The sequence below is a fragment of the Culex pipiens genome, chromosome 1, assembly GCF_016801865.2.
Source record: "Culex pipiens pallens isolate TS chromosome 1, TS_CPP_V2, whole genome shotgun sequence".
NCBI classification, from domain to species: domain Eukaryota; kingdom Metazoa; phylum Arthropoda; class Insecta; order Diptera; family Culicidae; genus Culex; species Culex pipiens.
In genome coordinates this window covers 79,907,448-79,925,352 of record NC_068937.1, presented here as the reverse complement: position 1 = coordinate 79,925,352, position 17,905 = coordinate 79,907,448, and the positions used below count along the sequence as shown (strand labels likewise).

The 17,905-nt window shown below is 39.7% G+C and overlaps 1 long non-coding RNA gene across 1 annotated transcript; it reads right to left on the bottom strand.

The window, feature by feature from the left end:
• Positions 1–491: 491 nt before the first annotated feature.
• On the bottom strand, positions 492–16,145 carry LOC120429569 (uncharacterized). Its single transcript, XR_005607437.2, has 4 exons — positions 15,995–16,145; positions 15,801–15,917; positions 942–1,272; positions 492–877 (listed from the first exon to the last, which is right to left on the bottom strand). It is a non-coding gene; the product is annotated as an uncharacterized LOC120429569 (long non-coding RNA).
• Positions 16,146–17,905: the final 1,760 nt, after the last annotated feature.

The window sequence follows — 17,905 nt, the reverse complement described above, 5'->3', positions numbered from 1 at the left end:
TATTTATTTATAATTTTATGATTTTATAAATAACACCGACCAACAAAGTTTCTGCGCAGGTTCAATTCAAGGGGACCCCAAAAACATGTTCACTTTGTATTTTTCAAAAATTTCAAAAATATTTGGACAGAGCCGAATGGGTTTTCTCCAAAGTTTGTATGGAGAATTAGAGCTGTTCGCTACTCCCACAAACTTCATGCTGCCCCCTCGAGTTGAGCCAGGTTTCTGAATTTTAGAGTTTTATAATTTTTACTTAATTATTGTAAAATTTTTGAATACTAGAATTTCAGAAGTAAAGAATTTCAGAATTTTTGTGTTTGAGATTTAAAAAAAGGTTTGGCTATTAGAATTGAAGAATTCAAGAATTATTTTTTTAATTATTTTATTGTTTAGTATTTGTGATTGCATTACACGCAGACAAATCCGATAGTACAGCCAGCAAAATGTTGGGGTTTCCCCACAAACATGATTGTCATCTCAGGGCCAGCAAACATGTTTATCAAATTCAACCTAACAAGTTTGTGGGTTTGATAAACGAAATAGTTGCCATTAAAACGTAGCTTGTTTGTAATTCCAATAATCATTATGGTCGGTGTAACAAACATGTTTGTTGAACCTACAAACATGTGGGGTTGAATGAAACATCCGAATTTTTTATTCAATAAACCCTTTTAGCTTTTTTTGCAATTAAAAATAGATTTAATTGTTTTATTTTCAGTTAATGCTCACATTTAAATATAATATCGATAGTACAGTTTACTGTTCAACGTGTGTAAATTAATGGTTCATTAGGGTTTGGATTTGGCAGTCTTGCCGACCGGATGATTGCACGATGAAGAGTGATTCGACAGCGATAGCGCGGTGACATTTTTAACACCTGAAATAAAAAAAAAAAAACTGTAAATTTTTGTTCTTTTCGGGTTCAAAATGGAACTATTTACCTTCTGAGCAGTTTCCGTCGAGTGAAGTTGGAAACGCTTTTCCTTCGGAATATCTGAATAATTGCACTAGAGAAACTTTCCAAACTTAGTCCGATAACCGGAAGAAGAACTCGACCATAACATTGAAACCGCAATTCGGTCCTTCCGGATTAGTTCCGATGCGTTATCCCTTGAGGTGTTTGAAGCAGGTAAGTGGCCGTGCAATGCTCTCGGTAGACGACGGATTGTGCCGTCGTATCCGGATCGACCACTGGAAAGAACGTTTCGGTCGTTTTACCATCCTCCAAGAAAAGTGGCTGGACCAAACTTCCAATACCGACCGCTCGATAATCTGTAGAAAAAATTAGTCAGAACTAATCCTTCCCACTCAGCGCGTTCCGTTTGAATTCCGTTTAGAATTCCGCTTGAGCGAAAAAAGTTCGATTCGAATTCTAAACAGTGTTCGTTTTAGATTCTAAACCGTATTCCGTTTCAAACGCAACAACCGGTTCCGTTTGACTTTTCGCCGCAAATCGGTTCAAGCGGAATTCAAACGGAATTGAAACGGAATGGACGGGTTAGTTTTGACAGCCTTCTTCTTCTCTTTTTTTCTAGGTGTTTTTCTTTTTTGTTTTGGTTGAATCCAAATTATTGGAATTCAACCAGAAAGGTTGATTTATCTTGATTTTCTTACTTTAAAACTAGTTTTATTTATTTTCCGTTATATTAATAGTTGAATGAAACGCGGCCCAACCCTGAGTCCCCTTATTTTAATTATTATGTTTGTAGGTTAACAGACAAAATATTGAAGTGGCTTCTTTCTATTCGCACTTTTTGCGTTCGATTTCCGCTTCCTGTTTGTGCTGTTTACGTCCAGCTTCTGCCTTGGCCTGCCAAGCAGCTTCTACCTCCTGTGCTCGCTCTAAAGCTTTTCCGCTTTGGCCGCCTCGTTGAGCTTCTTGTCGTGGTTCTCCAGCGAGCGGTTCATTTTCAGGTCGGTCAGCGACGGCCGTTGAACATACAGGACTTGACCTCAAACAGTTGCTGCAGGAGACGTTTGGTGGACCTCAAGTCTTGCAGCTACTCGATGATCAGTCCGGGACTTTTAACGGCGGTGCGGGTAAACCCTGTGGAACCACGCAACTTGTCCGAGGGTCTACTCACCGCCTGAAGAAGCTGAAGACCGTGAAACGTGCCGCACTCAAGAAATATGCCAAGCATCCGACAGATCGTTGGAAAAACCACTACAGAGCTAAGAACCGGAAGTACAGTTTGTTAAACAACCAACTTTTTCGCCGCCACCTAAACCGCATCCAGAGCCGCTTGAAACGTGAACCCAAAAAGTTTTGGAACCACGTCAACGAGCAGCGGAAAGAAACTGGTCTCCCAACCTCGATGGTACTCGACGGTGATGAGGCTACAACCACCGAGAGTATTTGTGACCTTTTCCGGCGCCAGTTCTGCAGTGTCTTCAATAACGAAACTGTAGCAGACTCGCAAGTTGCTAGGGCTGCTAGTAACGTTCCACTGAGACCTCCCATCGGACCTCATCCGGTGATAAGCTCCGAGTCCGTTCGCCGTGCCTGCGCCCGCCTGAAGAGTTCCAACAGCTGTGGACCGGATGGCATCCCCGCGGTTGTGCTCAAAAAGTGTTGCGATGCACTCGCGGAACCGCTGGCTCAACTCTTCAACACCTCGCTTTCCACCGGAGTTTTCCCATGTTTCTGGAAGAAGTCGTTTTTGTTCCCTGTTCACAAAAAGGGGCCTAAACGTGACGTCCGGAACTATCGCGGAATCGCTGCCCTCTGCGCTGTAAGCAAGCTCTTCGAAGTCATTGTGCTAGACTTCATCAAGTTCAACTGTTGTGATTATATCGCCCAGGATCAACATGGCTTTATGGCGAAACGTTCTACCAGTTCCAATCTGGTCACCTATTCGTCCTTCATCCTACGAACCATGCAGAAACGGAAACAAATTGACGCCATCTACACGGATCTATCGGCAGCATTCGACAAGCTAAACCACCGTATTGCTGTTGCTAAACTCGAGCGACTGGGCTTCAGCGGTTCTCTGCTCGAATGGCTTCGCTCCTACCTCACCGGACGAGAAATGAGCGTGAAAGTGGGCGACGTAATTTCTGCCATATTTGCTGTTTTTTCAGGCGTCCCACAAGGCAGCCACCTGGGTCCCCTGATTTTTCTCCTCTATATGAATGACGTGCATCCTCTGCTTAAATGTCACAAGCTGTCTTACGCGGACGACATAAAGCTTTTCACTGTTATCGATGAGACCAGAGACTGCCAGTTTCTTCAAGAGCAGCTCAACCGGTTTGCCAACTGGTGCTCCGATAACAGAATGGTTCTTAATGCAACTAAGTGTTCAGCAATCACTTTCACCCGCAAACGCAACAAAATTTCCTTTGACTATACTCTTTCAAACACCACCATACCTCGGACTTCCTGTGTGAAAGATTTAGGCGTGATGCTGGATAGCAAAATGACGTTTACTGACCATATTACGTACATGGTTTCCAAAGCTTCCAAAACATTAGGATTCGTCTTTAGGATAGCTAAGCATTTTCGAGATTTAGGCTGTCTCAAAGCTCTTTATTGCTCGCTGGTTCGTTCTACGCTCGAGTACTGTTCCACGGTTTGGGCTCCCTTCTACCAGAACGCCATTCAACGCGTGGAGTCGGTGCAGCGAAAGTTCGTCAAATATGCCCAACGTCACATCACTTGGCCTGATCCTTTAAATCCTCCGAGCTATGCTGAACGTTGCAAAATGCTAAACCTTGATCTTCTTTCGGTAAGACGTGATGTTGCAAAGGCAGTGTTTGTAGCTGACCTCCTGCAGTCGTCCATTGATTGTCCCGCTGTTTTGCAACTGATCAATATTAACACCCGCCGGCGTGTACTTCGCAACCACTCCTTTTTGACGGTTCGCCGAGCTCTGACTAATTACGGACATAACGAACCAGTTTCTAGTATGTGTCGTATTTTTAACTTGTGCTCTGACCATTTCGACTTTGACCTATCCCGCGACAAAATCAAAATCCGTTTCCTTAATTTCCTCAAGTCCCTTCCCTGACAATACACACGTAGATTTTAGAACACTGTGATATTTTTGTTAATTTATTAAGTTAGTTTTAAAAGTGAACCCGTCTTGTATCATTTGAGTTTTGTGTACTTGTTGATGCGAAAAGACGAGGTGGTTTTGTGCCTTTTTGAGAGAGTGTCTTGGAATATGCTAGACACATCTCAAGGGGGCTTTTGTCCACCTCCTAATAAAGAAAATGAAAATGAAAATGAGGGGGCCGATTTGATGGAGCCGTTGTCCAGATCGAAGACTTCGACGGCGCTCGCGGAGACGACTTTCAAGACTTAAGTCCAGTACGGCATCGCGAGTTCATCAAGATGTTATGTAATCTGGACGATCCGGACGATGCTTTTGTCCTGCGGGATTTGCGGCCAGTAGTTGATGTCAACCTGCTTGAAGTCACAGACAAAGTTCCGGAAAGCTGGCGCTTTCAATCGACGTCATGGTGGAAAACTGCTAATCGCACGTAAGCTGCTCAAAACCGAAGGCAAAGTTGGGCAGTCTTCATCAACAGCAGCGGCGGTCGCAACTCCGTTGACGGAATGACCAACCAAGCTCTTCGACGAGGCGATCTGAAACAAAAGGAAGAGGTTTGTCATTCATAACCTATAAACAAGTTACAGAAATCCGTCAAGACCTTCTCCAGCACCACAACCCGGTAGAAGCAGTTTTCGTACGGCACCGCGTAGATTCCTTCGACCTGAATCTCCTCATACTTGACCGGTTCCCCGGCCGTGCCCAGCTGCCGGTTGATGTCGTTTCGCAATCCGCTTCGTAACTGGCCAACATAACCCAGACGTCTTCAAATTGGAACTGCTTTGGTCTAGTACGACCAAACGTCGTAGTGTCTTAGCCCCTCGGACAGTGGAATCTGTAGGAATTGGCGGCTTGCCTCCGAAGAAGTTGGAAAGGACCAACACTTTCCGCGTTAATGATGGAAGACTGGTTTGACGAGACAATTCCGGTCAGATCTTGGTTGGAATCAGCCAAACCCGGTGCCAGCTTGATCTTGATGACCACAAACACAAACCCGTACCGGTTGGCCCGCCGCTGGTACCGCTGGGGTTACCGCGTTGTCAACCACCTGTGATAGTCCTTCCCGTTGCACGCGTTGTTGTTGACCAGGGTGTGCATCCGAATCTGGTTAATCGAACCAAACTAGGCAAACAGCTTCCGATCGATTTCCTCCGTGATCTTGTCCGTCTTGAAGCTCGCGTAAACTTTTGCTTTCCACGGCTGAAGTTTCTCGTCGCGCATCCATTTCCGAGCAACCTTCGCGTTCCGTCCACACCCAATTGATTTGTATTCGGCTGAGCGCTCCAATCTAGGCCATCTGGTGGTCATCGGGATGACAAAGGTGATGGTGGTGATGACAACGGCCCAGCTGCTTGGTCACTGCCAGCTCCGGGATGCCGGGAGTTTTGTCCGCCAGCTACAGGCGCAACACGGTCGAACTGGGCCAGATGACTGACTGAAAAGTCCAAAATTCCCATTCTCAGCCGAGGATCGAGTTGATGACCGCTACGTTTAAGTTAAAAATTGCTAAAGCAGCCTCCGATTCGGCGGTCGCCTTCTCGCGCCCTCGTTTGGCCGGAGCTGCTGCTGCTGGATTTGGAAGGGGAAGCTGCACCTGAAAGGAGGAAGGAAGTAAAAGATTTTAATGTAGAATGCTACACCAAGTTCTCTCTTTTTGGAATTAGTTGAAAAAAAAACCGGTTACGCCACGCCACCACAATTACTTCCGGTTCCAGCTGCTCCTTTACCACCTCCTTGGCTCGCGCCGTTCAATTTTTGGCTTTTGTAGCAGGGACCTTAAATTGGGCACGGACCGGGACCAAGATTTAAGGTCATCAAATCGACACTGATCGCCAAATCGGAATTCAGTCCCGACGTGCACAACCGATGTGCCTGTCAACTTTGACGCTCTTCTGCACCCTGGTCGGTTCCATAATTAGTTTATTTATCGCCTAAAACAGAACCCGGTGTTAAAAATTAATTTCGCAAAATTCTACTCAAACTGACCTTATCGTTCGTTCGCTCAGTTTCACGAGATTCTCGCTTTTGGTCTGGTCCATGGCAAAACGCGCTTTGTCCATCACGCTGCACGCCAACTCAACCTCGATCTTAGTGCCACGACTACACCGACTCCTGAAGGTGCTATCTAATCTGCATGTCCGAGTTGGCCTTTTTATTTTGACAGCAGTCATCTTCCACGATGCGCAAGATGTACTTCCGGTAGAGTACTTCCACGGAACGCAACTCGCAACACTCCAGTTTGTTTTGCCTCGGTACTCTAACTTCTCGAGTTCCCCGACGGCCCTTCATGTGTACATTCACTTAACACTTGACCATGTCCTCGCCCAGTCGATCCATAGTCTTGTACCGCCTTATTACGGCCCTTGGCCACAGCCTGCACCTGCACCAGATTCGTCGACATGCAAACGATGATGATATCCTGCGAAAACTGGACCGAGAAATGAGACCAGTGACCGCCGCTGCTGCTTCCGGCTGGGATGACAAAAAGGCCACAGACGCCAGAACGACGAAAAAGATGTCGGCAATGCCGGAGACACGACGGGTTTACGAAGGCGACGCGGTCCATCAAGCGCATCGGAGCAGTCGCCGTTAACTAGAAGACCCGGGAGATGCTGGAGCAGTCAAAGGCAGTTCAAGATGGCGATGCTTTCGCCAAAGAAGCGCCCCTAGGCCAGTCCGGCCAAATTGGCCACCACGTCCCAGCCGCTGGCGTCGGCCAAGGCAGAGTTCAGTGCCGCCAAAAGCGCCGACGAAGGTTGCACAGGTTCCTGCTCTGGTGCAAACATAGCGTTAGCAAAATGTCCATGGACCAGATCAAGGCTAAGATTAGCCGGAGCACGCGACTGACCGAGTTGAAGATCTCACTGAACAAGATTCAGAGTGGGTCCGACAAGCTGAAAAGGATGGAGAAACTGGAAGACACATGAAAGAAGCCGGTTCCGCCGAGCCCGGGAACGGTGGCCAGGAATCTGAAGGAGTCGTCGGGTATTGGGTTAATGGTCCGAATCATCAGAAATGCAGCGTTACTCACCTTTTATTTCCACAGTAAAATATTTTTTCTTCGAAAAACGTGGCGCAAATGAAAACATGACCGAACAAGTTTTCCGATTTTTTTCCTAACACTTTGACGTTTGATTGCCAAAAATCAACACGAAAACCGCTTCGGCGAAACGCGGCGAAATGTCATCGAGGTTCCACCATACACCAGCAGGTGTCGCCCTTGTGCAAAAATTGCTCAAACGGAATCGAAGCGGAACCCAACCAGACAAACCGGTTAGAAAATTTCGAAGCAATTTTCGAAGCGGAATGAACCCGTCAAGCGGAGAACGGTTTGATTGGGTTCCAACAAACAACAACCCACCCCAGTTAACTCAATCCGAATTCTGAAACGGAATCTATTTAGAATCGTATACAAATTCCGTTTCAAACGCAACAACCGGTTCCGTGTTCGAACCGGTTGTTGCGTTTGAACCGGAATTTGTGTACGATTCTAATTAGATTCCGTTTCAAAATTCGGATTGATTTGACTGGGACTCAGCGCGTTCCGTTTGAATTCCGTTTAGAATTCCGCTTGAGCGAAAAAAGTTCGATTCGAATTCTAAACAGTGTTCGTTTTAGATTCTAAACCGCATTCCGTTTCAAACGCAACAACCGGTTCCGTTTGAATTTTCGCCGCAAATCGGTTCAAGCGGAATTCAAACGGAATGGACGGGTTGATTTGACAGCTTTTTCTTGTTTTTACTTATTGATTTTCGTGTTTGTTCTGGTTGATCTGAATTTCAACCAGAAAGAAAGTGATTAGACGATGTTGTACTAATTTAAGCCTTTTATTTGTATTCCGGTCAAAATTCCGGTAAAACTATACATAAATATAAAAAGCTACCCAACCCCAAAACCCACACTCAACATTTAATGTAATCAAAAAGTTTTACAATGAAGGGATAAGGAAACAGCTAACTATTATGATATTAAGGTTGTGTGCTGCTGGAGTTCTGGATGGCGTGGCGTGCAAAGTTCTCGTCGAGCCGCGCGTCAATCGTGTGGACGCCGCTGCTTTCGTCCTTACTGACGTCACCGCGAAGCTGGTCGATTCCGTCGTCTTTGTCTTGGCAGCCGTCGTCCGAGTCGGAGTATTCCGTCGACTAAAGTGGTCGGTCCAGGTCGGACTCGGTGTCAACCCCTTCCAAGAAGACTGCCAAGGTCGTTGCGGTCATCGTCTTGACCGGAGTGTCTACTTGCTCGGCGATCAGGTAAACTGGTTCGATGGACGACGGGCACTCCGATGATGGTTCCGCCGTTTGGTTAAGGGAAGATGTTCACATGAGAGTTTCGCAAGAGACATTTGCTGGGCGGTGGGATGACCGTGTGCTGCAACCCGTTTAGCCGCCGACTTCGGTGCTGCATCCACAAAGGACCTCCCTCATCCGTAAACACGATCGCCATCTCAATCTCGGTCCCCCTCGTTGAACCTGCCACAGCAGACTGTTGCCTTCTTGCGGCCTGATTTGGCTGGAACTGCTACTGATACTGCCGCGGGGGATTTGACCAGAGAAGCTGCATCTGAAAGGAAAAAAAAAGAAAAAAGTGTTATGTTGATTGATGAAGTCAACTCGCTGCATCAACTTCTGCTGCATCGACTTCCGGGACATACACAAGAGTTTCTTCCTTCCACACCGATCTGCTCCGGCTCCGATTCGAGGTCTTCGGCTCCACCGCGTGTTTGCCGATGGGCTTCTCATGCAGTTCCACGAGAGCGGCAGCCTAAGTTGCGCTGGCAGGTTCTCGCGCCAGGTCACGGGGTTTCTCCAGTCGGATGCGGGCAATGATTTCACCTAGGTTCCCTTCCAATCCGGCCAAACAAAATAATTTTGTAAGACTGGATTGACTGCCGGATGTCGACGAAAAAAAATCACGAGCAAACAAGTTTGACGTTTAACTTATACTGTCACCAAATACTAATACACTGAAAAAAAAACCGATTTGGCGAACGGCGGCGAAATGTCACCGTAGTTCCACCATACACCAGCAGGTGTCACTAATGTGCAAAACTGGCTCAAACGGAATCTAAAATCATCTCCGAGGCGTTGGAAGCGTTGAAAACATGGCGGGAGCTTCCCTATTCGACACGTCCCAGAAGTCCTCGCTGTGGATCGAGGTGGCGATCAAGTGTTTCCGGCAGGTGGTGCTGGGGGACGGGCGGAAGGCGGCTTCTAAACCGCCATCAACGCTTGCAAGACTGCGGTTCCGGTTACCCGTCTGTCCCTGCTGCATCTGCTCAAGCAGCTACTTCGTGAAAATTCCAGCCTGACACAGGCCCGCCTCAGCCAGCACAGCGTGCGTAACCACACTCAACAAAGCCCACGAAACCATCCTCCAGGGCAAAGAAGGCGTCGCGGAATTTCATCGCTGGGGCAGATTAAGAGCGCGCGGTGGCGTCCACGTCGACGTCGACGGCCTTTGTGACGGGTGTAAAGTTCGAGCATCACCAGGATCGTCCTCGCACCACCGCGTCTGCTGCCGACATGAGCTTGATAGAAAGTGGCGACAACACGTCGGAAGCAACCGAAGTGACCGCCCTTCCTCACGCTCACGAAAAGAACACGCCAACCTGCGTCGTGGGAGGTACCAGACGTACAACCGGGTGGTGCAACCGCCGGTCCACAATGCTTCCAGCAGGCAGCTTCCTTCATCAAGTTCCCGATGCAGTACAGCCAGTTTGGTCCGCCGAGCCCGGCCCAGATCGTCAACCTAATGGAGCAGCACGACGTCACTGGCAAGGGATCCGAAAGTTGACCGGGGCCACCAACAATGACGTCGTTACGGATTGCACCGAGGAATACAAACTGTCCTGTCAGTGGTTTATGTTTATTTTAAAAGAATAATAAAAAATAAGAGGACTGGGGGGTTGGGTTCGTGTTAGGCGTTTCATTTAACGAGAAATTTTAATAATAATGAATAAAATTCGTTCAAAATAAGAAAAAATAGTTTAATCAACCTCTCTGGTTGAATTCAAATTAATTTTGGGTTCAACCAAAACAAAAAAGAAAATCAAAAAGTAAAAACAAGAATAAGAAGAAGTAGCTGTCAAAACTAACCCGTCCATTCCGTTTCGATTCCGTTTGAATTCCACTTGAACCGATTTGCGGCGAAAACTCAAACGGAACCGGTTGTTGCGTTTGAAACGGAATGCGTTTTAGAATCTAAAACGAACACTGTTTAGAATTCGAATCGAACTTTTTTCGCTCAAGCGGAATTCTAAACGGAATTCAAACGGAACGTGCTGAGTGGGTTGTATTTCCTCTGGACTCAGCGTTTCAAACACGAATTAATCCACAACTTCTTTGAACGCCGTCTTTGAAGTCGCTTTCGTCCGCCATATTGATCTGAGCAGCAAAAATTTTTCACAAGTACACTGTAAAATTTGGCTACACGCTTAAAAAAAGGAACGCACAAATGGCAAACCAGTTTGTTAAAGGCTGATACGCAGATGGGAAGGAACGCAAAACTCCATACAAAAAAACGCCCAAGAAACGGTCAAGGAAAGGGTCACGAAAAGATTTTTCTTAAGCGGTACGCAGCTGAAAAGTAACAGAAACGGAAAGATTGTGTTTGACGTTTCTTCGCGCGGTGCTTGTTTATAATATGTTTTGATGAAAAAATCAAAGAATTGTAATTTTTCTTTTTGAATGCGACTGATAATTACAAACGTTTTAATAATTTTGTATTGGAGACTTGATTGGAGATAATAATATTTAAAATTCCCGCAGAATCTCAAAAAGCAGAATATTGAAACTAAAAGGAAAGATTTAGTTTCGGTCGAAATGGAGTAAAAAAAGAAGTTGTCTTTATAGATGTCGGCCATCGTGTCACCAACAATTTATTGCTAGTACCAGCTACCTCTGGATTATGAGTCCCCTGCACTGTCCGATTTATCCACACTCGCGGAACCAAAATGAAGTAAATCAGAGTGAAATTAAACTTGACAATAATCATACAATATCGATGTTCTTACTGAAAATACAATAATAATCTGAAATTTTGAAATCCAACCAAACAACAAATTCAAAAATGTGAAAAAAACAAACATTTCAGAAATTTCAAATAACATTTATTAAAATATATAAATAATAAAGAAAATTTCAACAAAAATCTGAAATTTGGAAAATCAAAATTGAAAATATGCAGAATTGAATAATAATTTTGATGTTTAACGTTTTTATAAATTCCATAGATCAAAAATGTTAAAATTCGAAACGAATGTACAAGTCGAAATTCCAAAAGTTTTAAAAATCGGAAATATAGAAATTCGTAAAAACCTCGAAATTATAACAATCAATAACTCTATTTCTTCCAACATTAAAAAATCTAGAATAAAAATTTAAGAATAAAGAAATTTAAAAAAATTAAGAAATTCAAAAAATTAAGAATTTAGGAATAAAAAAATTAAAAATTTAAGAATTAAAAAAATTAAAACTTTAAGAATTTAGGAATTTTAGAATTTAAGAATTTAAGAATTTAAGAATTTAAGAATTTAAGAATTTAAGAATTTAAGAATTTAAGAATTTAAGAATTTAAGAATTTAAGAATTTAAGAATTTAAGAATTTAAGAATTTAAGAATTTAAGAATTTAAGAATTTAAGAATTTAAGAATTTAAGAATTTAAGAATTTAAGAATTTAAGAATTTAAGAATTTAAGAATTTAAGAATTTAAGAATTTAAGAATTTAAGAATTTAAGAATTTAAGAATTTAAGAATTTAAGAATTTAAGAATTTAAGAATTTAAGAATTTAAGAATTTAAGAATTTAAGAATTTAAGAATTTAAGAATTTAAGAATTTAAGAATTTAAGAATTTAAGAATTTAAGAATTTAAGAATTTAAGAATTTAAGAATTTAAGAATTTAAGAATTTAAGAATTTAAGAATTTAAGAATATAAGAATTTAAGAATTTAAGAATTTAAGAATTTAAGAATTTAAGAATTTAAGAATTTAAGAATTTAAGAATTTAAGAATTTAAGAATTTAAGAATTTAAGAATTTAAGAATTTAAGAATTTAAGAATTTAAGAATTTAAGAATTTAAGAATTTAAGAATTTAAGAATTTAAGAATTTAAGAATTTAAGAATTTAAGAATTTAAGAATTTAAGAATTTAAGAATTTAAGAATTTAAGAATTTAAGAATTTAAGAATTTAAGAATTTAAGAATTTAAGAATTTAAGAATTTAAGAATTTAAGAATTTAAGAATTTAAGAATTTAAGAATTTAAGAATTTAAGAATTTAAGAATTTAAGAATTTAAGAATTTAAGAATTTAAGAATTTAAGAATTTAAGAATTTAAGAATTTAAGGATTTAAGGATTTAAGAATTTAAGAATTTAAGAATTTAAGAATTTAAGAATTTAAGAATTTAAGAATTTAAGAATTTAAGAATTTAAGAATTTAAGAATTTAAGAATTTAAGAATTTAAGAATTTAAGAATTTAAGAATTTAAGAATTTAAGAATTTAAGAATTTAAGAATTTAAGAATTTAAGAATTTAAGAATTTAAGAATTTAAGAATTTAAGAATTTAAGAATTTAAGAATTTAAGAATTTAAGAATTTAAGAATTTAAGAATTTAAGAATTTAAGAATTTAAGAATTTAAGAATTTAAGAATTTAAGAATTTAAGAATTTAAGAATTTAAGAATTTAAGAATTTAAGAATTTAAGAATTTAAGAATTTAAGAATTTAAGAATTTAAGAATTTAAGAATTTAAGAATTTAAGAATTTAAGAATTTAAGAATTTAAGAATTTAAGAATTTAAGAATTTAAGAATTTAAGAATTTAAGAATTTAAGAATTTAAGAATTTAAGAATTTAAGAATTTAAGAATTTAAGAATTTAAGAATTTAAGAATTTAAGAATTTAAGAATTTAAGAATTTAAGAATTTAAGAATTTAAGAATTTAAGAATTTAAGAATTTAAGAATTTAAGAATTTAAGAATTTAAGAATTTAAGAATTTAAGAATTTAAGAATTTAAGAATTGAGTTGCTTTGGAGAATTTGAACGGTGCTCGTCGCGGTCAACACGCCGGATTTTCGTTGCCGTTTCCGTCTTTGTTTCCCCCCGATTGTGTGTGTATTTCGACCCGGACGATTTCGCGATGTTGACAGTTGCTTTGGAGAATTTGAACGGTGCTCGTCGCGGTGAACACGCCGGATTTTCGTTGCCGTTTCCGTCTTTGTTTCCCCCCGATTGTGTGTGTATTTCGACCCGGACGATTTCGCGATGTTGACAGTTGCTTTGGAGAATTTGAACGTTGCGCGTCGCGGTCAACACGCCGGATTTTCGTTGCCGTTTCCGTCTTTGTTTTCCCCCCGATTGTGTGTGTATTTCGGTCCGGGCGGTTTCGCGTTTTCGCATTTTAGTTGGTTTTATCTTTCCACAGCCGGCTGTCTAAGATTGAATCATTTATGCTAAACTCAACACCAAATAACCGGGAATAGTCTCATCCGCATACTCCGACTGTTTGCCTTGAGAATGCATAATACATCACACCATTAAACAAAATTTATTGATTATTGGGTCGCATCATCATCCTCTATGTTGAATCCTGGCCATTACCCTTACCCACTAACAAAATCCCAAGTAGAAGTAGTTTTCCGGCACACGTGGGGGTGTGGATATCGTATAGAACCCACCCTTTGTAGCAACCTGTGCTAACTAACATTCCCGTCCCAATCCCCCGAGATCTACAAACTGACATGGCGGGCGCCGTTGGTGGCCAACGACTGTTACCTATTTGCTCCAGATCTAGTTTTAATGATCTTGATGTTTTATCTTTTCAGCGCATTCATACATGCTGTTGATAAGGGAAACACCATTAGATCGTTCAAGCGTATGGTCGGTTGTATTGATAGGATATTACGGTCCTGTTCAGCAACGGAGAAGGACAACCATGGGTGGTCTCTCATGCTCATGCTCATGCTCATGCTTAAGAATTTAAGAATTTAAGAATTTAAGAATTTAAGAATTTAAGAATTTAAGAATTTAAGAATTTAAGAATTTAAGAATTTAAGAATTTAAGAATTTAAGAATTTAAGAATTTAAGAATTTAAGAATTTAAGAATTTAAGAATTTAAGAATTTAAGAATTTAAGAATTTAAGAATTTAAGAATTTAAGAATTTAAGAATTTAAGAATTTAAGAATTTAAGAATTTAAGAATTTAAGAATTTAAGAATTTAAGAATTTAAGAATTTAAGAATTTAAGAATTTAAGAATTTAAGAATTTAAGAATTTAAGAATTTAAGAATTTAAGAATTTAAGAATTTAAGAATTTAAGAATTTAAGAATTTAAGAATTTAAGAATTTAAGAATTTAAGAATTTAAGAATTTAAGAATTTAAGAATTTAAGAATTTAAGAATTTAAGAATTTAAGAATTTAAGAATTTAAGAATTTAAGAATTTAAGAATTTAAGAATTTAAGAATTTAAGAATTTAAGAATTTAAGAATTTAAGAATTTAAGGAGTTAAAAATTTAATAATTCCAGAAAAAAAATTAAACATTTGTACCAGCCGTATTTTATAACTTCCAAATTTCCTAGTTTCCGAATTTCCTTATTTCCTAATTTCCATACTTCCAAATGTCCTTATTTCTTAACTTCCTAACTTCCTATACTCCTAATTTCTTAGTTTTCTAATTTCCTAACTTCCTAATTTCCTGATTTCCTAATTTCCTAACTTCTTAATTTACTAACTCCCTAACTTCTTAATTTCCTAATTTCATAGTTTCCTGATATCCTAATTTCCCAATTTCCTAACTTCCTAACTTCCACTTTCCTTATATTCGTATTCCTAACTTCCTAATTTCCTAATTTCCAAATTTCCTAACTTCCTAACTCCCTAATTTCCCAATTTCCTAACTTCCTAATTTCCTAACATATTATTTTCCTGATTTCACGATTTTCTAATTTCTGAATTTCCTATTTCCATTATTTCATAATTTCCTAATTTCCTAGCTTCCAAATTTCTTAACATATCATTTTCATTATTTCTTAACTTCCTAACTTCCTAAACTCCTTATTTCCTAGTTACCTAATTTCCTAATTTCCTAATTTCCTAATTTCCTAATTTCCTAACTTCCTAACTTCCTAACTTCCTAATTTCCTAACTTCCTAATTTCCTAGTTTCCTGATATCCTAATTTCCCAATTTCCTAACTTCCTCACTTCTTAATATATTTTTTTACTTTAAGTTTTTCTTGTTTTAGAATTTAAGAATTTCTAAATGTGCTTTTATTTATTGATTTCTTAATTTTGTTTATAATTGTTGTTAAAAGTTTTAGAATAAACATTTTTAATGTATTTAATTTAAAGTTTTGAATATTTTTAATCTTTTTATTTTTTCCTCGAAAGAACCTCAAGCGCGCACACCTTCAATCGCGCTCATACCGAACTGTCAACTTTTCTTGGGGGGGTCACGAAAAGAACACGCAACATTTCTTGACCGCGTTCCTTCCGATCAGCATACCGTACTTAAACCAATAAAACTCATGGTAGCGTTGGTAAAATATGTTTATCATATTGGTAAATATGGTTTTTTGCCTTAATAAAACATGATTGCTGGTGTTAAGTAACTTATTTGTTGATTCAAACTTACATAATTTCTGTGCGTGTAGGTTTGGATCCCCCCTCCTGTCCTCCCCCACGCACATTTCCATCGTCCTCTTTTTTCCTCCCGGCACACCTCCACCGTTTAAAAAAACACGACTCACCCCAATCCGCTTTCGATCGCAGACCGGTTCCTTCCCGTCCCATCTTCCGGCATGATCCGCCGGGTTAACGATGTTTCACGTTCTCTTCCACCGTCGCGAAGGCTGAAATCAGGAAGTCTGGAACATAATGTTATGATTTAGCCGCTCGCCCACTCCGGCCGGAACTTTCCAGCAAAAAAAGGAACACAACTTACCAATCAACCAGCCAAAATCCTCACGAACCTTTACAACAATATTGTTTTTCTGATTTGATCAAGTCCGAACAAGATCAACTGAAGAGAACTGTCAAACTGTTTGCGTCGACGATAATCGACGTCGAATTGAAGGTAAATCCCCTGTTTGAAAAATGTCGCACGTCGTACGAGTTGTCGCTCGGTTTTGATTTTACCGTTTCGATATCGATTGGTCGAAAAGACGACAAACGTAAGACAAACACTCGACATGCCCGACATTGTTTTTTCTATCGATTTTCCTTCAATTTGACGTCACGATTTTCGTCGAAGCAAGCAGTTTGACAGTTCTCTTCAGTTGGACTTGTTTAAACTTGATTGCTGTTGAGCTTCGCAAGGATTTTGGCCGGTTGATAGGTGAGTTGTGTTATTTTTTCTGCCGGAAAGATTCAGCCGGAGTGGGCGTGCGACCAAATCATAGTGTCATGTGTTCCAGGTTTCCTGATTTCGGTGGAGGCGAAGGAGGATGGGAAATAGAGATAACCCGGCGGCCATGGCGGAAGACGGGATGGGAAGGAACCGGTCTGCGGTCGAGGAAGCGGATGTTTTATTTTCCACGGGAGGTTGCGGTGCATTCCCAAAGGAGAAAGAGAATTAAATACCAAGTTCCTGTTCACTGTTCTGGGGAATGAAAAGGCGGAGGAGGACGGAATAATACACTCCCGGCGGCGTTTCTGATTCGCCAGAAGTTATTATCAATGGTGAGTTATGTTTTTGAAATAATAAAAAAAACAAACATTCAGAATTTAAGAAAGAATATTTATAAATTCATAAGTTCAAAATTCAAAAAATATATTTAAAAAATAAAAATAAATCAAATTGAAGTTTTTAAAATTAATATTTCTTTAACTTCTAAATCTATAAAAATTTTAAAAAAATATGATTTCAAAAAATTATCAAATCTTTTTTTTTTTCAAAATTTCTGAATTATAAAATTTCTTAATTTCTAAATTTCTAAATTATAAAATTATAAAATTATAAAATTATAAAATTATAAAATTATAAAATTATAAAATTATAAAATTATAAAATTATAAAATTATAAAATTATAAAATTATAAAATTATAAAATTATAAAATTATAAAATTATAAAATTATAAAATTATAAAATTATAAAATTATAAAATTATAAAATTATAAAATTATAAAATTATAAAATTATAAAATTATAAAATTATAAAATTATAAAATTATAAAATTATAAAATTATAAAATTATAAAATTATAAAATTATAAAATTATAAAATTATAAAATTATAAAATTGAGTCCGTTTCGCGGTGCCTGTCCGTCGGGACGCATTTTTTTTTCGCGTTCCGTTTTCGTCGATCGTCGTCGGTGTGTATTTCGGATGAGTGCGTGCGTGTGTGTGAAGGTGCGGCTAGCTCTGGTTGTCACGATGACAGCAGAGCTGAGCCAGTCCGTTTCGCGGTGCCTGTCCGTCGGGACGCATTTTTTTTTTTTCGTGTTCCGTTTTCGTCGACCGTCGTCGGTGTGTATTTCGGATGAGTGCGTGCGTGTGTGTGAAGGTGCGGCTAGCTCTGGTTGTCACGATGACAGCAGAGCTGAGCCAGTCCGTTTCGCGGTGCCTGTCCGTCGGGACGCATTTTTTTTCGCGTTCCGTTTTCGTCGATCGTCGTCGGTGTGTATTTCGGATGAGTGCGTGCGTGTGTGTGAAGGTGCGGCTAGCTCTGGTTGTCACGATGACAGCAGAGCTGAGCCAGTCCGTTTCGCGGTGCCTGTCCGTCGGGACGCATTTTTTTTTTTCGTGTTCCGTTTTCGTCGACCGTCGTCGGTGTGTATTTCGGATGAGTGCGTGCGTGTGTGTGAAGGTGCGGCTAGCTCTGGTTGTCACGATGACAGCAGAGCTGAGCCA